This window comes from Pleurodeles waltl, chromosome 11, assembly GCF_031143425.1.
Source record: "Pleurodeles waltl isolate 20211129_DDA chromosome 11, aPleWal1.hap1.20221129, whole genome shotgun sequence".
NCBI classification, from domain to species: domain Eukaryota; kingdom Metazoa; phylum Chordata; class Amphibia; order Caudata; family Salamandridae; genus Pleurodeles; species Pleurodeles waltl.
The window spans coordinates 344687492-344706991 of NC_090450.1; the positions used below are offsets into that span (position 1 = coordinate 344687492).

Genomic DNA, 19500 nt, shown 5'->3' on the forward strand with positions numbered 1-19500 from the left:
AGGTGGGGCGACAAGGGCCAATTAACTGATAGCATCCACGTTTCCCGGGGTGTGCGGCAAGGGTGCCTACTTGCCCCGACCCTCTTTTCCATGTATATCCATGAAATCGTCCCCTCCCTCCTCAGACTGCAGGCTGACGCACCTTCACTCGGCACACAAAAAATCCCAGTCTTACTCTTTGCCGATAACACTCTTCTGATATCCAAGACCCCTAGTGGTCTAAGGAAACTCCTTGCGTGCTTCGAGCATTTCTGCTCATCACAGGGACTCTAAATCAACGCCTCGAAAACAAAACTAATGACCCTCAATCCCCACAGATCTTTTAAAGGGAAGTTTACTTTAGAGGGCTCCACACTTGAGAAGGTGGGCATTTTCAGCTACCTGGGCATAACATTCACTGACAACATGTCTTGGAAGCCACACATAGGAAAACAAACCCTAAAACTAAAACAAACAGGGGTACTACTAAAAAAAATGTCACCTCTCACACACAAAACCAATTCGCCCAGCATTACAGTTATACGAAGCCCAGGCTGTTTCCTCATCGCTTTACGGGGCTGAACTATGGGGCTATACCAAAACCCAAGACTTAATCACCGCTGAAAACAACTTCCTAAGTAACCTTGTGTCCCTTCCGCTAAGCACCCCACTGTTTCCCCCCCCCCCCCCTCCCCCATCTTTCAAGGATCTCGGTATCAAACGCATTGGACACAAAGCCCGCCTGCGACCTCTGCTGTACTGGCGGCGTCTCTGGACCACATCTTCACTGAAGCTCTACAGGTCATCCTAAAAGCCGACCATCTTCACAGAATCCCCTGGCTACAATGCATCAAGGGTTCACTGTACTCACTTGGGCTCGATGATCTCTGGAACTCACCAACCACGTCAGTCTTCCCCTCGAAAAGCGAACTAAAGAAACTATACTGGCAAATTACGAAGACACAAGGGCTGCACTCCACCCTACACTATCTTGTGACTTTGCCAATCTAAAAGAGTCATGCAAGTATGAAGCTTTTTGGGACCTAATCACGGCGCCAAGGGAAAGGAAACTGTACTTCAAGCTCCGCATTGGAACACTCCCATTAAGACTTCTCACCAGTAGCTGGTCACACAATGAATCAGCCGTATGCCCAGCTTGCAAAGCCCCCGTCGAGAATCTCCCTCACGTCCTTTTTGCCTGCCCCGTGTACACCGCCCCCAGTAGGAAATGGCTGGTCCCGGCATGAAGACTACTGGGAGTCCGCAGCTCTGTGCTAGCCCTGCGAATCCTCAGATCAGACACTAGGCCAACGCTAGTGATCGCCGTCGCCAAATTCCTCGGAGCTAGTTGGCTTGTTAGAGGGAAAACCCTTCTGGATAAAGACTCCAAATAAGACTGTCCCATCGTCCTGTGCAGCACATTTTATTCCATTTTTATTACACTTTTTTTCCATTTTTCTCTTATCTTTTACTCCCTTTTATCATTATATTTACTTGTAATTATCATTATGTGTATTTATTACTGCTTTCGCTTTTTTGGCTCTTGTAGCCGCAATAAAGCTCCTTTTGAATTGATCTGCCATCAGCATTGCCTGACTTAAACATGCAGGCTAAGAGATTCTGCATTTCAATCTAAATCTTGTTAATCTGCTTCAAATCTTTTTTTGCCATCAACCCGTTTGAGGTCTCTACGGATCGCAGCCAACTGCTGCCTCAAATATCACCATAGTGCTACATGTGTTACAGTGATCAGCTAAAACGTCAGGCCGATGTGCTCACCACACTAAGCCACCTTTTTTGTGCCCCAGCTCATTCTGGTACATTAACCTGACCATACATCCTCAATCACACATTACTGCACCATAACAGTTTAAGAATAGCTTCTTGCACATACAAAACCAAATGTACTGCCAGGGCCTTGTTGAGATGCAATAAGACGAGCATAGGTCTGCAACACTGTGTAATCTCACTCATTCCACTGTTCGATCCAAACTACTCCACTAGTTATTAGATATTTATCACTGAAACATTACAAGTTACTTTTCAAAAGATACAAACCTGCTTTTCGCCTCCAACATCCAGCTCCAACTGGGCGTGGCCGATCCATCGACCAAAAAGGCCACAACAGAGTGGTGAGGAGTGTGGGTGATCGAGGGGGGGACTTGGGGAAGGTGGGGGGGCTAGGCTGCGAAAATATTGCGATGCGTGGGTGCTGTTGTAGGTCACCCAACCCCCCCCCCCCCTCCCCCCTCACGATACACAAGGGCAACCAGGGTGTGTCCTGCTGTGTGGTGGCTCATGCCAGGCTGGCCCCAGGAAGACCTGCGGCAAGTTGGAGGGTGGGCCCTGTGCCCCCCCTTCTCTGAAACTTTGTGGGGAGGGGAGGGCATGTTTCAGACTCTTTCCCTGGCTGAGTGCCCATCATCTGGGTCCTGTGCTCCTGCAGTGGCCACATGAGAGGCACCGCAAGAAGAACCAGCCCCCATTTTCTTGGGTGCTTGGAGCTGCCTGCCCAGTGACTTGGGAGGGATCTGTGGTACCATAGCAGATACCTTGAGTGGTCCCTTTTGTGGTGCAGGGGTTTCCCCCCCCCCCCCCAACTATTCTTGGTGCATTACTAGACCAGTGCTAGCTAACTGGAGGGGGGTTGGGGAACCATAGGTCAAGGTGACTCTAAGCAGCAGAAACTTCCCTTTGAGAGGAGAACGCAAGATTAAATGGCTGGACATCATCCAACTCCATCGGCGGAGCAGCAGAGTGAACAGATGCAAGATTGGACATCGGGTGCAGAGGAAATATTGACTGAGCTGATGGCTGGATTTCATGCTATTGATAATAGATTTGACTCGCTGATCCCCGGGCTTGAGTAGCAGGTTGGATAAGTAGCCGGTTGGGTAAGCACCAACTACGCCTGGAGGGTGCGGAGGGTCGAATCTCTACCATAGAGGATGACACATCGATGCTCAGAAAATGCCTTGTGGAGGGGCAGTTAAAGACTGTGGCTGTAAAGAATGTGGATTTGGAGGCCAGAGGGCGACTTAACAACTTGCGTATAATTGGTATCGCGGAGTCCACCAATACTTGTTGATAAGATCTGTTTGTAGAGAACCTGCTGGTGGAAATTGTTGGGTGCTAGGGCTTCACCTCTTAGTGGTGGAGATGGCACATCGTTCCCTGGGCCTCCCCCTGTTGCACCTGCCTGTTTGATAATTGCCTGTCTATTGAATTTTAGAGACCGAGACGCTGCCCTCTGCCTTGCTAGAGAGGAGGGCCCATTACAGTATCAGGAGACAGTTGTATCCCTCCTACCCTGATTTCATGTCTACAGTGAGGCCAAGGTAACCTTCTGTTCATCCAGTTCGCAGCTGTGATTCCTCTGCGGCTGCCTTGTCATGCTCCCATGGTTGATAACAAGCTATTTGTTCTTCTATTGCAGTGGTCTTTGTTTATGTTATAGTGGGATTCGTTTGATGTTTTTGGGCCGGGTGTGGGAGGCTGGTGGCTTGTTGGATTCATATGGGTTGTGTGCTGTTTTGTTATGCAATGTCGTTTCTATACACACCCTATGTACATATGGCTGCACAGGTCCTGCACACTAAGGCTGGTGCTCCTGCGATGAAAAATGCGTTAGGCCTCACATTCCTCTCCTCGAATGTACATGGTCTCAATAATCCCTAGAAAGGTAAGATGGTGCCGCAGTATCTCTGCGGACACAGGGTGCATATTGCCTTCCTGCAGGAGACACATCTCACTGCTGGCACAGTGCCCTCCTTTGCAGCCACATGGGACCGACATCACTGCTTTTCTAGTTATAGATCATACCCACGGGCCTGTGTATCTTGATTCATAAACTAGTTCCGTTCAGGTCACTAACCCGAGTGGATGGCAATGGCCGAGATGTGATTGTTTTGGGACTTTCGGATAACGATAAGGTCCTGCTTGTAAATGTGTATGCCCCTAAAATTGACACCCCCCAAATTTTTCCATGATATCCATTTGCACAAAGATAGCTTCGATATAGAGCACGTCCTGCTGGGTTGGGACTTTAATTTGGCTGTGGACCAGGCATTGGACACTACCTCCTGAGCCCGGACGTCCAAGCCCCGCTCTGAGGGACCTCTGCACTACCTTCGCTTTACATGACCCTTGGTGACCGTGTGGCACTGGCACGTTAGCCTACACATTTCGTTCTGCACCCCATGGTTGCGTATTGACTATTGGCTTTTGACGAGCGCTACTGCACAGTGAGTTACAGATGTCACGCATTTACCTCGGACGTTGTTGCACTACTCCCCAGTGCTGATGGCACTTTTTATACCTGCGGCGTGTGGGGCCAGGAAAATATGGAGGTTTCCCAGACATGGCGTTGTTGGATGCTCTGTTCTGTGCAGCCTTGCGGGAGGCAGTGGTCGACTTTGGTTTGTTTTTTTAATTAACTAAATGAGGTTTCGGTTGGTACCTGGGCAGTATTGTGGGATGCCTTCAAAGCTTACATCAGAGGCATCTCAGTCTCTACACATTCTGGTGTCCTGCAGGAGATTTTTTGCAATCTGGCACAGGTGGTGGCACAGCTTGTTGCCTTTTACTGGGTGACACAGGCAGCGGATGTCGCCGCTCACTTGGGGTGGCTTAGGGCTTTGCTTGTAGACTTCAACATACTAGCAGAGAGAGAGAGAGAGAGAGAGAGGTTCATTACATGGGCAAATATACAACACCCATAGAAATGGAGAGGTGGGTGGGAGGGGTCAGACCTGCGAGGCTGTTATCCAGATTGAACCGGACCCCACAGCCTGTGTCCCATATCCTTGAAATTAGAAGAACTGATGGCATCTTAGCCGTCTGCACCGCTGAGGTCCAGGAGAAGCTTCTTAAATACTATTCCACACTTTATACAGCACAGGTGCCATCCAGACCTGAGTTTCAGAACTATTTAGATGACATTACTAAGGTCTGGCACACATCTGCCCAGTAGCAGTTCCTCAGTGAACCCTTCTCTGCCGAGGATGTGTCGCAGGCTTTTGATTCGCAGGATGGGGTGCGAACTCTGGGGTTGGATGGGATTACTGGGATGTTTTCCAAGAAATACAAAGATATTCCAAGACCTCATCTGGTATCGTTCTATGCTGAGGCTCTTCCTGCATCTGAGAGGCAGTTATTGCTTTTTTTTGCCGAAACCTGGCAAAGACCCTCTAAAATGAGGTTCATATCGCCCTCTCGCTTAAATTTTGACAATAAGATCCTAGCTAAAATGATTGCTACTTGTGTATCCCTCCTGTTGGACACTATAATCTCCCCCCGCTTAGTCTGGCTTTGTTCCGCATCACTCTACCTCTATTAATCTTTGCACTGTCTTTTCAGTGATACGCAGAGTGTCCCGGAGGTGATTGCCTTATTGAACGCCAAAAAAGCCTTCAATTCACTTAAGTGGCCCTTTTTACATGCTGTCCTTAATAAGCTTGAGTTTCCCCCGAGGCTACACCAAACTGATAGCTCTGCTGTGGTCACAGCCTACAGCAGCCATACAGGTTAACAGTGAGCTCGCTTCATTTTTTTTCCCCATAACAGGAGGCACATGACAGGGGTGCCCTCTATCACCTCTAGTCTTTATCCTGGTGATGGGCACCCTGGTAAGCCACTTACATAGGGGGCAATATCCATAGGGGGACTACAGTGGTCTAGTGGACCACTCCTGGTGTTGCTATATGCGGTCGCCATTAGGACACAAACCTGGCACCAGTGCTCGCAGAGGTCACTTGCTTTGGAGAATTCTCTGGGTTGCAAATAAATTGGATTAAGTCGGAGGTGTTTCCGCTGATCGACATTACTCGTACACCTGAGACAGAATCCCCCTTGCGCTAGTGCCCTGATTCTATGAAATATTTAGGTATTCATTTGCACAGAGATGGGGAGCAATTGATACAGCTGCTCGGCTATACTGGCGACTTCCCAAGTCCATAAGGCGCCTCACAGCGAAATTGCTGTCGCTGGCTAAGCGGAAGGTTGCAATCTGATGGGGGTCTGACCGTGCACCTAGTGTTAACTCTTGGTTGGCCAGCCTCATGTATTGCGACAATAATAGTGAACTCTATGCTTTACTACAGCCTGTGAGTTCTAGGTCCAGAGACATTTGGCAGTCGCTAAGGGACTACTTGTTTGCATTGACTGCCACTCCTCCTGCCTCACAGTTAACTACTGATACCAGCTCATGTTGAATTCAAACCACGCATATCAATTTGTTTATTTCAGCACTGACTTTTTTTTTTTCCTGTCTCCTGCTGCTCAATAGCCCTCTGGGCACACAAGATATTATATATAATTTGTGCTGCTGCTTGATCATGCAGTAACAGTGTACATGTTTGAACCGCATTGCTATGTTAGTTCTTTGTGTTTTGCAATGAAAAATAGTTTAAAAAAAAAATCCAGCTCCAAAGAAGCTTGTGAGAGCAGATAATACTCATAAATGACCTTCAAGATAACCAAGATGACGGACAAAGAATCCAAACCTCACTTAAAACGATCAAAGGCCAAGCTGTCCTCTCCAGACTAGCCCATTAAGAACAGTATAGACCTAAATAACATGATATTTAAAAAAAAAAAAAAAAAATCGCCGAAGTAGATCTAGCAAAGTCCACAAAACGTTGATTCTATGCAACTAGAAATAAGTGCAATACGCAGGGATATCAATATTCTGAACAAGAGAACAGATGCTGAGCAAGTGATTAGCACTGTGAAAAACTCTACAAACCAAACAAGCAAAAACCTACAGGCACTCAATATTTCTACGAAACTTATGAAAAAAGACTTAGCTGAACTCGAAGATCGAAACAAAGTGGAAATTTAAGAGGTTTTGGAATTCTTGAGGGCTCTGAGGATGCCTCTAATTCCTTCATATCTTTCCTTGAGAACTGACTCCCACATGTGACTGGTCTCAAATTCTCCAAAGAGATTGAACTTGATAGTCTCACCCGTCAAGCCATTGAGGGTATAACAAGCCCGATAGTCTTTAAACCTCTTTGTTACCAATATGTTTAAGCCATATTGTCTTACATGCGTAAGAACAACCAAATCACTTTGAACGGCCACAAAGTCCATATCTCGCAGGATTACTCCTAATCAGCGGTGGAAGCCACTAAAGGATTCTTCACTTTAAGCGACAGACTGAAAAATATGAATCTCCATTTCTCCTTTGCAGGACTGGCAAGATTCAAAATACTCTTAAAAGTAAAGTTTTGTACCTTTTGAAGATCCCAAAGACCTTTGGAAATTTTTATATGATCACCGAACAAGAAATGGAAACTTCCAGATCGTCATCTAAAAAAAAAAAAAAAGACGAATCCTGAATTATTCATGACTATTTTACGTCTGACTTTAATCCTGGTATTGAACTACAATTCTTATTGGCTCTTACCTTTATTAAGTATATCTTATGTCAACAGAGATATAAAACCAACTGCCAGATGTGACCACTGATAAGCATTATCTAATGTAAATGGTTGTACCCAATTTCTCAACAAGAAATTCACTTATAGCCTTACTATTTAACATACTGCCTCAGACGCCTTGTTTAAAATGTTACTCAATTGCACTTCAACATGGTGTGATTTCAGAAGACAAAACTATTACCTCCTGTTATCATCTTTTCTTGCAATGCTGTTCTCTGTGATGTGCCCACCATCCACACTATAAAAGTTGTTAACCACAATGCTTACACAGCTTATGTAAGTTCAGATCATAGATAGGAGTTTGCTCTTTGTGTACACCAATTAACCTCCTTTTTTTTTTTTTATTTTTTTTTATTTTTTTTTTTATAATTCATCTAGTCACCAATAGTTTATGCTCCCTCTAGGGCTTTTCAAAACCAACACAGTTCACTTTGTTCATATTCTCTATTCATATTTCTTCATGTTGAACAAGTTCTGACAGAAATTACTGCTCCCTGCTGGAGGATGAATGCTCTTCGTCATCACTTCCTCTTAGTTCGATAGTTGTAGGGAGGAAGGTGGGAGGGACAGGGGACGGGAATGAGGGTTTTCCTTCTTTTCTTTCTTTCCCTCTGTAATTTACATACAGATGTTTGTTCATGTCACTTATGCAAAAACTGAACATTATATCAAACAGTTCTCCTTGCTTACCGATTTAAATGCCTCTTGGGAAGGCCTTGAATTCAGTCAAATCAACCACCCAGTTTTTGTAAAGCGTGGCTACTCACCCGTGATGGTCTCAAGCCGCTTTCAGCGCTAGTCAGAATTCTTTCTTACTACCATATATGAAGGCAAAAAAAAATACAATGCAAAATTACCAATCTAACTCCAATAGCAAATCCCATAACCCTGCCTATTTAGCATTAAACTTGGTGACCATGTCACATTATATAATCCATTATTGAATTAAGCATTTGAATCATCAAATGTGCTTTCTTTACACTCTGACCTACTATCAATCATCCCAGAATCATGCCTGATCAAACTAGAACACCAAATTTTAACACTGTCTCCATGAATGTCAAGGGTTAAACCACCCAGTTGAAGTGTGTAAAATAATGGACTACCTCTATAAATCCAAAGGAGACATTCTCCTCCAATAAACGAGTCACTGACCAAGAAGCCAATTCTTAATTAACTTTTTTTTTTTTTTTTGTCTATTGCTCCCCTGCAGTGCACAGTAAAACAGGGTTAGTACTCTGTTTTTTAAACGCGCCGTTATACTTGAAAACCGCACTGTAGATGTAGAAGGTGGCTGGATCCTCACTACTACTCTACGTGACGCAGTGAATCTTCTCTGCGTAATCAATATTTATAGCCCAATAAAGAAGACACCACCTTCTGGACCAGACATTCAGACACCACAGGCTGCTTTTCCTCCATGAACATGTCATACTAGGCGGTGACTTCAATCTTCCACTCGACGGGACCCCTGATCGCCTATCCACTTGTTTAGGTACCACCCACCTAAATCTCATATGATGCTAAAAACATATGCTCTAAATATGATCTCCGACACGTAATGCTTAGAACATCCCAGTATGAGGGGTTATACCTTCTACTCAAAGCTGCATAAGTCCTACACAGGAATTGACTACATACTGCTCTCCGGCACCTATACACACTTGATAGAGCAACCGAATATTTCTGTAAGACTACTTTCTGACCACTCCTGTATTAAAACTGTACTAGCTGGTACTGATCCCAAAGCCTCCACTAAAATATAGCGCTTCAATAACTATATTCTAACCAATCCTGACAACTAAACAAAAATTGAGGAAACCATATCAAATTACATCCTTGGCAACACCTCACCTGATGTGAACATACAGACACTTTGGGACTCCAGGGGTGTGGAATTTATTAAAATATCTACTTGTCCAGGGGACAGGTTGCTTCTCAAATCTACTTGTCCTGTAAAAAGATCTACTTGTCCCTTTGGTGCCATTTAGTGTGGCGACAAATTATGGCAGCAATTAATAGCCTCTCTGATTATAGTAGGGCTTGAATACTTGAAGTTTCAATTCCTACTGTAGCAATTTCATTATTTTGCCACCTTTCTGCAGATCTGCATACTGGGGCTGGAGGAAGCAGTAAGCAATAGTTCCAGGGCTGGAATGCCTTTGAGTCTGCAAGCCTACTAACCTGCATGTTTTAAAGATTTTTACCAGCTTCTCTCGAATATTTTCCCATAATAAGAAAGGTTGGACATTTACTCCGGACAATAGCAGAATTAGAACTTCTTCCAGAGTTGGGAAGAAAGTGGCTGGAGGGAAAATGAACTTGCAAATGCTCAATAGATTTTCACATGAGCAAATCTACACATCGTATTTACCCATGCTAAAATACAGTTCACAAATATTTTACAGGGGTACGACCTATACCCTGGGTGCACTTTTGTGACTTTCTTTAAAAATTTGGGTCCACATGTAGGTAGGTTCAGATTTGTGACCTGCAAATTGCGAGTCGCAAATCCGAATGTAGGATGGTGTCCTTGACACCATCTGATTCGCAAGGGCTTCGCAAATGCCCACCTAGTGAATAATCATGAAAAAAGAAAGCAGTTTTTTTGTAATGCAGCCCGTTTTCCTTAAAGGAAAACAAGATGCATAACAAAAATGAAACGTTTTCGTTTCATTTTTTCAGAGCAGGCAGTGGTCCGCAGGACCACTGCCTGCTCTGAAATTTTTTTTACAGTGACATTCACAATGGGGAAGGGGTCCCATGGGGATCCCTTCCCTTTTGTGAAAGTGTTAGCACCCATTTGAAATGGGTGCAAACTGCGATTGGTTTGCGCCCGCGTTCGCGGTCACAAAAAAATCCTACATTGCACTGCGAGTCGCAATTAGGAAGGGAACACCCCTTACTAATTGCGAGTCGCAAACCCGTTTTGTGATTCGGTAACCAGGTTACTGAATCGCAAAACTGGGTTTGTGCATCGCAATGTGCTTTTCGCATGTCGCAAACAGCGAAAGTCGCTGTTAGCGACATGCAAAAAGCTACCTACATGTGGGTCTTGGTCCCTAATTAGGTCTGGTGTGAACAAAGACATTTTGTTTTTATTAAACTTCTATTTCTCTCTCTTTCGGCTGGCTTTACTGTGAGTGATCGCATTCTGCTCTTCCACGAGGAGCATATTGCCACACAAAGTAGTTTTGTTCAGTGTCAGGAACTACAGTGGCAATCAGTGACGTAACGAAACTGGAGGGTGCCCCTTTGCAAAGAACATGGAGGAGCCCCCTCTCCAGACTCACTCAGGGCAGGTGCTGTGCTGAAGGGGCCCCCTGGAGGGCGGCTGCGGGCCTTTGTTATGCCGCTGGTGGCAGCGTGTGCTTTTAGAGTTCAAAAACATTTTGGGGGGGTTTTGCCAGTGTTTGTTACAATGTTGAGGGCCTGGTAGCTCCCACAACAATAAAGTGTTACAAAAGCCATGTCAAAACAAGACACGCATTGATGAAACTAAAAGACTTCTAAAAATATGTCAGATCAGTTGGCTTTGTCAGTGTTTGTTTATTTTCATGCTTCCTATAATCGTGTTGAAAATGGTTACTCTGATTTTCCATTAGAAATATTTTTGGGAAATACTAGCATGCATCAACACATTTTACTAAATGACACTTCATTTGCATATAATCAGAGAGCATTCTGGGAGCATTATACTTAGCCTCTTAGCCTAAACTTTTCAAACATGTATGTACACGTATTTTTTTTTTGTACTGGAACCAACGTCAGTAGTGAAGTGTGACCTTAAAACATTTATTTACAGCACTCACTCTAATAATGAAGACTTTCAAATAATGAACCATAAATAAAAGTTCGAACAGCATTATCTTTAGGAAACACATTACCTCAACTGCAGAGAGTTCCACGCTCTGTAAACAGGCAGCCAAAGGGTTTGTGCTGCAGGGGGTTGGGCCTACTTGTCCCAAGGACAAAACAAACATAAAAACTTGTTGCCCTTGACCCCAAACAAGATGTCCAGGAATTCCACATCCCTGGACTCTCTCAAAAGCAACCTTGAGAGGTACCCTTATTGACATGAAGACTAGAATCAATTAAAATAATAACTGCTCTACTGCAACTTGAAGAAGAAATAAACTCGAATGGCACACATCAGAACCTTAGTCAAAAACACCCTCTCCATACTTTCATGCAAAAAATAAGAATACAACAATATCTTAACCTCTTAAATGCGGGCGTCGGCCACTGGCCGACGCCCACACACCCTCCCTGGTGCGGGTCACGACCAGTGGCCGACACCAGGAAGGGCATTAATAAATCCTCGGGTGCGTCGCACCCGATGATTTAATTTTTTTTCCCCCCCCCGGGAGACACGGAAGCTACCGTGTCTCCCCCCGCCCCCCACCCGCCCCTTTGTGACGTCAGCGCGCCGCGAGGCGCGCTGACGTTGCAAAGGTGTTTTCCCCATGAAAGCAGGAAGCAGCCTTGCGGCCGCTTCCTGCTTTCATGGGGAAAACGGCCTTTTTCACGTTCGGGAAGGCCTCGTAAGAAAGGGGAGAGTCTCCCCTTTCTTACGAGGCCTTCCTGAAAGTGTTTCCTGGCCCCCGATCGCAGCACAGCTGCGATCGGGGGCCAGGAAACACTTTCAGGAAGGCCTCGTAAGAAAGGGGAGACACTCCCCTTTCTTACGAGGCCTTCCTGAAAGTGTTTCCTGGCCCCCGGTCGCAGCTGTGCTGCGATCGGGGGCCAGGAAACACTTTCAGGTTTCCTGGCTCCCCCGATCGCAGCACAGCTGCGATCGGGGGGGTCAGGAAACATTTTGAAAAGGCCTCGTAAGAAAGGGGAGACTCTCCCCTTTCTTACGAGGCCTTCTGAAACTGTTTCTGGCCCCCGATCGCAGCACAGCTGCGATCGGGGGCCAGGAAACCCCACTAGACACCAGGGATTTCACTTTTGGGGGGCAGCCCCCCCCCCGGAAAACGGGCCGCCCCCCCCGGATAATTTTCCTAAAAAAATAAAAAGGTAGGTGCCCCCTGGGGAGGGGGGGGGGGCGCGATCGCGCCCCCCACCCCCCAGGGGATTTTTTTTTTTTTCAAAAAAAAAAAAAAAAAAAAAAAAAACAAATGAAATGACAGGGGGTCGCCCGTGGGCAGGGTGACCCCCTGTGGGGGCAATTTTTTTTTTAGATGTTGTAGGGTTTCCCTGGGGGCCATTTTGGCCCCCAAGGAAACCATACAACAACTAAAAAAAAATATATGTATATATCTATATATATATATATATATCTATGTAGATAGATATATCTAGGTACATGGATATATCTATAGATATATCTATGTAGATATATATTTATATATATATATATAGGTAGATCTGTATCAAAGAGATTTATAAAGCGCGCTACTCACCTGTGAGGGTCTCAAGGCGCTGGGGGGGGGACGGGGGGGGAGGGAAAGGGGCTAGGAGGTTCACTGTTCAAAAAGCCAGGTTTTGAGGCCCTTCCTGAAAAGAAGTAGGTTTTGGGTCTTGCGAATGTGGGTTGTGAGTGCGTTCCATGTTTTGGGTGCAATGTAGGAGAAGGATCTGCCCCCGGTGGTGGTGTGTTTGATGCGGGGGTCAGAGGCGAGAGAGAGGTCAGCTGAACGGACTTTTCGTGTGGGGGTGTGGAAGGTGACTCTCGTTGAGGTAGGCAGGGCCTGTGTTGTGGAGTGATTTGTGTGTGAGGATGAGGATCTTGAAGGTGATCCTTTTGTCAATGGGGAGCCAGTGGAGGGATTTGAGGTGTGGAGAGATGTGTTCGTGTCGGTGGAGGTCGAGGATGAGTCGTGCTGCTGAGTTCTGGATGCGTGTAGTTTGCACTTGAGTTTTAGAGTGGTGCCGGCGTAGAGGGCGTTTCTGTAATCAAGCCTGCTGCTGATGAGGGAATCCGAGGAGGAGGGAGTGGGAGCACCAATAATGATTGTTGGACTGGGCGCAGGAGGTGCTAAAGACTGTGACGAATGGTATGTGACAAGGTGTTTTTTGAGTGTCTTGAAAGTACGTGCTGATTGAGGGAAGAAGCGCAGGTAAGGTGGCCTCTACTGTTGCACGTATCTCACACACACCATCGATTTTGTGACTGTCTACGTAGGCTAGTGTTTTAGAGCAACAGTTTAGCCAATAGCAGAGATGGCATCTTGATGGATGACTGCTGCCTGCACTCGGGTTATAGAGGACCGCTCTGACATAGGATCAGAGACTGAGACATCAGATACTGAGACAGCATCTGAGGGATAGGACAATGGCGCAGACTCTGGGAGTGATTTTTCAGTCAGAGGAGTCCCATTCGAAAACTCCTCTTCCAGTACATTATGAGGGAGGTGATGAGGGCAGTCCTGCTGTCCCTTCGCAAGCTGTTCGTGCAACTGGGTAATAGTGGGTTAGGCCAACCCAGAGAGCAGGTGAATGCGGCGGCAAGCAGAGAGAGAGTGCTCTCTTGGGAGCTCACCAATTTAGTTCAGCCCCAAATTCCACCACCCAAATCATATTGTGGAGACATCAAAATTGTCTATGGCAAAACAAACTGGTTTTGTAAGGCAGGCACCTGTGTTTTTGGTCCTGGATTCGGCGGCCATATAGAGAAAAACACTAAACCCAAACATTTCTGGAAACTAGACATTCGGGGGAGTCCACAGAGGTGTGACTTGTGTGGATTCCCCAAAGTTTTCTTACCCAGAATACCCTGCAAAGCTGAAATGTTGAGAAAAAACTCTATTTTTCTCGCATTTCTGTCACACAAACTACAGGAATATGCTGGGATCCACAACATTCCTACCACCCAGTGACTCCTCACCTGTCCTGATAAAAACACTACCCCACTTGAGTGCCTACACCTAGTGCCTGTGTCAGGAATGGATCACCCCAGGGTCAACAGCTGCCTCACGTAAGGACCAACATTGACCGTTGTGTGATCTATTCCTGTCGCAGGCACCAGGCCTAACCACACAAGTGAGGTATCATATTTATCGGGAGACTTGGGGGAACGCTGGGTGGAAGGAAATTTGTGGCTCCCCTCAGATTCCAGAACTTTCTGTCACCGAAATGTGAGGAAAACTTGTTTTTTTAGCCACTTTTTGAGGTTTGCAAAGGATTCTGGGTAACAGAACCTGGTCCGAGCCCCGCGAGTCACCCCTCCTTGGATTGCCCTAGGTCTCTAGTTTTCAGAAATGCACAGGTTTGGTAGGTTTCCCTAGGTGCCGGCTGAGCTAGAGGCCAAAATCTACAGGTAGGCACTTTGGAAAAAACAGCTGTGTTTTCTATAAAAAAAATAGGATGTGTCCATGTTGTGTTTTGGGGCATTTCCTGTCGCGGGCACTAGGCCTACCCACACAAGTGAGGTATCATTTTTATCGGGAGACTTGGGGGAACACAGAATAGCAAAACAAGTGTTATTGCCCCTTATCTTTCTCTACATTTTTTCCTTCCAAATATAAGAGAGTGTGTAAAAAAGACGTCTATTTGAGAAATGCCCTGCAATTCACATGCTAGTATGGGCACCTCGGAATTCAGCGATGTGCAAATAACCACTGCTCCTCAAAACCTTATCTTGATCCCATTTTGGAAATGCAAAGGTTTTCTTGATACCTCTTTTTCACTCTTCATATTTCAGCAAATGAATTGCTGTATACCCAGTATAGAATGAAAACCAACTGCAGGGTGCAGCTTATTTATTGGCTCTGGGTACCTAGGGTTCTTGATGAACCTACAAGCCCTTTATATCCCCGCAACCAGAAGAGTCCAGCAGACAAAACGGTATATTGCTTTCAGAAATCTGACATCGCAGGAAAAAGTTACAGAGTAAAACATAAAGAAAAATGGCTGTTGTTTTCAGCTCAATTTCAATATTTTTTTATTTCAGCTGTTATTTTCTGTAGGAAAACCTTGTAGGATCTACACAAATGACCCCTTGCTGAATTCAGAATTTTGTCTAGTTTTCAGAAATGTTTAGCATTCCGGGATCCAGCATTGGTTTCACACCCATTCCTGTCACTAACTGGAAGGAGGCTGAAAGCACCAAATATAGTAGAAATGGGGTATGTCCCAGTAAAATGCCAAATTTGTGTTGAAAAATTCGGTTTTCTGATTCAAGTCTGCCCGTTCCTGAAAGGTGGGAAGATAGTGATTTCAGCACCAGAAACCCTTGGTTGATGGCATTTTCAGGGAAAAAACCACAAGCCTTCTTCGGCAGCCCTTTTTTCCCATTTTTTTGGAAAAAACAAAATTTTCACTGTATTTTGGCTATTTACTTGGTCTCCTCCAGGGGAAACCACCAACTCTGGGTACCATTAGAATCCCTAGGATGTTGGAAAAAAAGGACGCAAATTTGGCGTGGTTAGCTTATGTGGACAAAAAGTTATGAAGCCCTAAGCGCGAACTACCCCAAATAGCCAAAAAAGGGCTCAGCACTGGGGGGGGAAAGGCCCAGCAGCTAAGGGGTTAAGTGGAAAAAGCTGGTGTGTAGCTAAACAGATTCAAAGGCCTCAAACTGTGTCACGCTAACAAAGCTGGTAAAATGTTGGCTTCATACCTCAAACACAAACAAAACCAAAAGAGATTAAACTCAATTCAGGATAATAGCAAACTAACTCCTACTAATCCCCAATAAATATTAGACACTTTAAGGCAATTTTATGAAACCCTATACTGTAACTATCAAAAATGCACCCAGACCAATGTACTGAATACCTAATCAATTTAGATTTACCTTGTTTTTAATAAACCAGTTATGGAACTGGTCTGTCAAACCACAAGGATTTTAATTTTTGTAGGAGGTTTAATTAATTGGAAACTACACTAGGAACTTATTTGGGTGACATGAATCCATTACCGTCACGTTTAATCTAGTCTTTGTCAAGACAGACTATCTCATACCATGGTTTACCTAGCAGTCTGTCTCCTAATGTTCCTTTAGGCATTTTATGCATGAAGTACCCTTCGATAATTTTCTTGGCCATGACTTTTCACAATTTCAAAAAAGAAATTGGGTCGATATGTAGTTATTTACTTTTTACATGGATCTATGTTATGTAGACTCTCAATTCTATTTTACTTCCAAAGAATTCAAACGTGTTAGTGTTTAAATATGTAGAAGATATCTGAATTGTACAGCTGCCCAAGATTTTGTTGACCGTCTTGCCTGATCATTTTTGAGGCCATGCAATTGTTTCTGCTTAAAGAGAAATGATGTGGGGCATATCGTCAGTCATTAGATAAGTACTTATTCTGAATTTGCTGCCCCGTAGGTCAATTGACTGAACATGGCTTCCCTGCTCTTGACCCTTGTGAGCTTCTTTAAAAGTTTTTTTTTTTTTGTACATGATGCTACCTCCATCCCCTGCTAAGAGCTTTAAAAAGCAGACACTTTGAGGTCCGCGAGAGGCTAGAAAATTAAAAAAATAAAATTAAATATTGACAAATTAGGTCCCCAGTTTCCAGTAATGACTCAGGCGGGGGTCCCCTGGATTCCCATGATGATTCAGTGGGGGTCCCTGAGTTCCATTAATGTTAAAGTGGGGGTCCACAGAAATCAAAAGGTTGGGAACCACTGCCCTAGGTTTAATCGATATTTAGAGAAGCAGTGGAGGCTGGAGAGCATTGATTTCTGTGCTTGTGTAAATGTGTGCTGTAATAGGTGTAATACATCCCTGGGCATATTCAAGGTAGACGTCTGTCTAAAGTTGTAGAAGTTATGTGGGAATCTTTTGGAAGCTAAGCAGCTGTGTTTTTGGTGATGCAAATGAGGGATTTGTTGAATTCAATTTGAAAAACATTTGATGGTTTCAGTAGGTTCGGATGAGGTGTGTAGAGGGTCTTTGGTGGACCATGTAGAATAGTGTGGCCGTGACTTTCCTTGTAAAGTATGTATGCTCTATGTAGGGTGGTAAGGCAGGCTGTGAAGAACACAAACTTACTGTTATTGGTGTTGCAGTGCAGCTGAGAATTGATAACTTTGCTACTACAATGTGGCAAGTATGATGCACGCTTGTTTTTAATATAGCAGAAGTGATGTTTCTATTTAAACCATATATAAAAACAAATGGAGCAGTCTTGCCTGCTGTCGTATGTCAGAGACACAACTTCTTGCAGCAGGGGTTCTGGTCTTTGTTCCATTGTAAAGCAGTAGGTGGCAACAATACCCATGTGCTGGAAAATAACCAGGGAAGACGTTTTCACATAAGGGTTTCAGCCCAACCGTGCACCAATTCCCTAAATGATTTAATCTTTTTTGTAAAGAATAGATGTTCCTGGGTGTAGTGAGTTTATGTAGTGAATTGGAGCTGGAATGAAATATTGGACACTAACATTTTCTCTGTATCTTCTCCTCTATATTCCTTGTAAAAGAAGAAGCTGGCAGGCTGACGCAAACAGGCAACTTACAGGACGGACTTTCTGGCTATTGACCATTTAGCTGGTAAGTATACTATCCAGGATTTCCAGCCTTTACAGTCCTGAAAATTTTTCAAGTGTGTAGTTTTGCATTATCTTTTTATTCTCAGAACTCCAGGGCTGCTAGTTGTGGGCACATTTTACTGTAAGAATTTATTTTGTTGTGTCGGTTGCAGGGCCTTAATGCTGACTGCCAACACACTTGCTTTGTAAGGAATGAGCGAATACATGAACACGAGTATGTTATGAAAGGAAATAGTTTATTCGTAGAATTGATACTGATGGTGGCAGGGGAAATGTTGGGACTCCCTGTAATTTTTGCACACTTTGGGTTGATGCTTCTAAACAGTATTCAAGATACATTAAAAGTTATGGCATTGTTGTGAAGTGGAACTCTGGTCCATCCACCTTCTCACCCTCCCTCCCACCCCCCACGGCCCCCAAACTGGAATACAGCTTACAGCCTAAAAGGACAGCTTGAGAGTCTCTGTATTCTGGTCTTGGAGGCACCAGCCTTCACCCTACAGCAAAGACTGGGCTGGAAGGAAAGATGTTTTGATTTTTATTGCTTTTGCGTTTATGGAGCATTGCAAAGTACAAGTGCATACAGCCAAGAATGCTCCACCATAGGGGAGTGCTTGGTTGTAATGGTGCTAACATTGCTAGGATGCCTGTGTAGATGTGCTACCAGAGACCAGAACTGCACCCTTATTATGCTTTGCCAAGATTTGTAATTAGGAAAATATCTACTTTCAGGTTACACAGGGTGTGATAGTCTTGGTTTAAACCGACAATAGGACTGGCATGTATTGCATACAACATGGGGTGGGGGCGCTGGTGAGCTCCTACTTAGCAAGAGCCTTCCTTTCAGATATATAATGATGAGCCTAAGTTACACCCCAAGCTAATAATTCCCTTTCATCTCACCCAAACAATTGAGTCTTTTTTTTTTCTGTCTCCCAGATTCAGTGTCTGCAAGAGATCTTGACACATTAGATGTCTCACTGCTTTCATGAAACAAATCAATTATTTTTTTACTTTTGCTAACTCCCTTAGGGGTCAAGAAGTATCTAAATCGGGCATTGCTAGGTGAATTAGAAACTGTATCCAAACATGCTGCCATAAGACTGTGGCCTATCCTTCATAGAACGCACACTAACCATAAGAAGGGTGCAATAGTGGCTTTCTTATGGAAAATTCCCATTGCCGATATTTTCAAGGTAGCTGCAGGGTCAGGTCCACACAGAACAGCATTGTGTAGCTGTTAGCCTGCCAGAATGCTAACATTGGCCTGCCAGTCTTGAACTGCTTCAGATGTTGTTAGAATGGGGTCTCTAGCTGGCAGTGGTTTTCACCATGTCCAACTAGGAACCCTCACTCTTGTCAGGGTCCAGGAGCCAACACAGCTAGGATAACTCCTGCTCACCCCCTTAGTAGCTTGGTACTGCTCATCTCAGAGGCAATGTGTAAAGTATTTGTGTACACTACCACAACTGCAGTAAAAATTTCACTTTTTAAATGTTTCAATGAGTCTTAATCCATAGGAATTGATGGTTCTATCCTTTTAGCAGGGAGGGGTTGGGGGAGGGGGGGGGGGTTGGAGAGAACCTAGGATGCCCTCTGGGTGAATTTGACAATAAATCCAACACTGGCG

The 19500-nt window shown here is 44.7% G+C and overlaps 1 protein-coding gene across 2 annotated transcripts in view; it reads left to right on the forward strand.

Moving 5' to 3' along the window:
* HDLBP (high density lipoprotein binding protein) overlaps positions 1 to 19500 on the forward strand; it is a 671758-nt gene that overhangs the window by 16388 nt on the left and 635870 nt on the right. The window contains exon 2 of one of the 2 annotated variants that reach the window (XM_069213644.1): positions 17805 to 17871. The gene's annotated coding sequence lies outside the window, so the exon portion shown is untranslated. Of the gene's footprint in view, positions 1 to 17801; positions 17872 to 19500 lie in introns of both variants that reach the window. The other variant, XM_069213643.1, reaches the window with a different exon arrangement.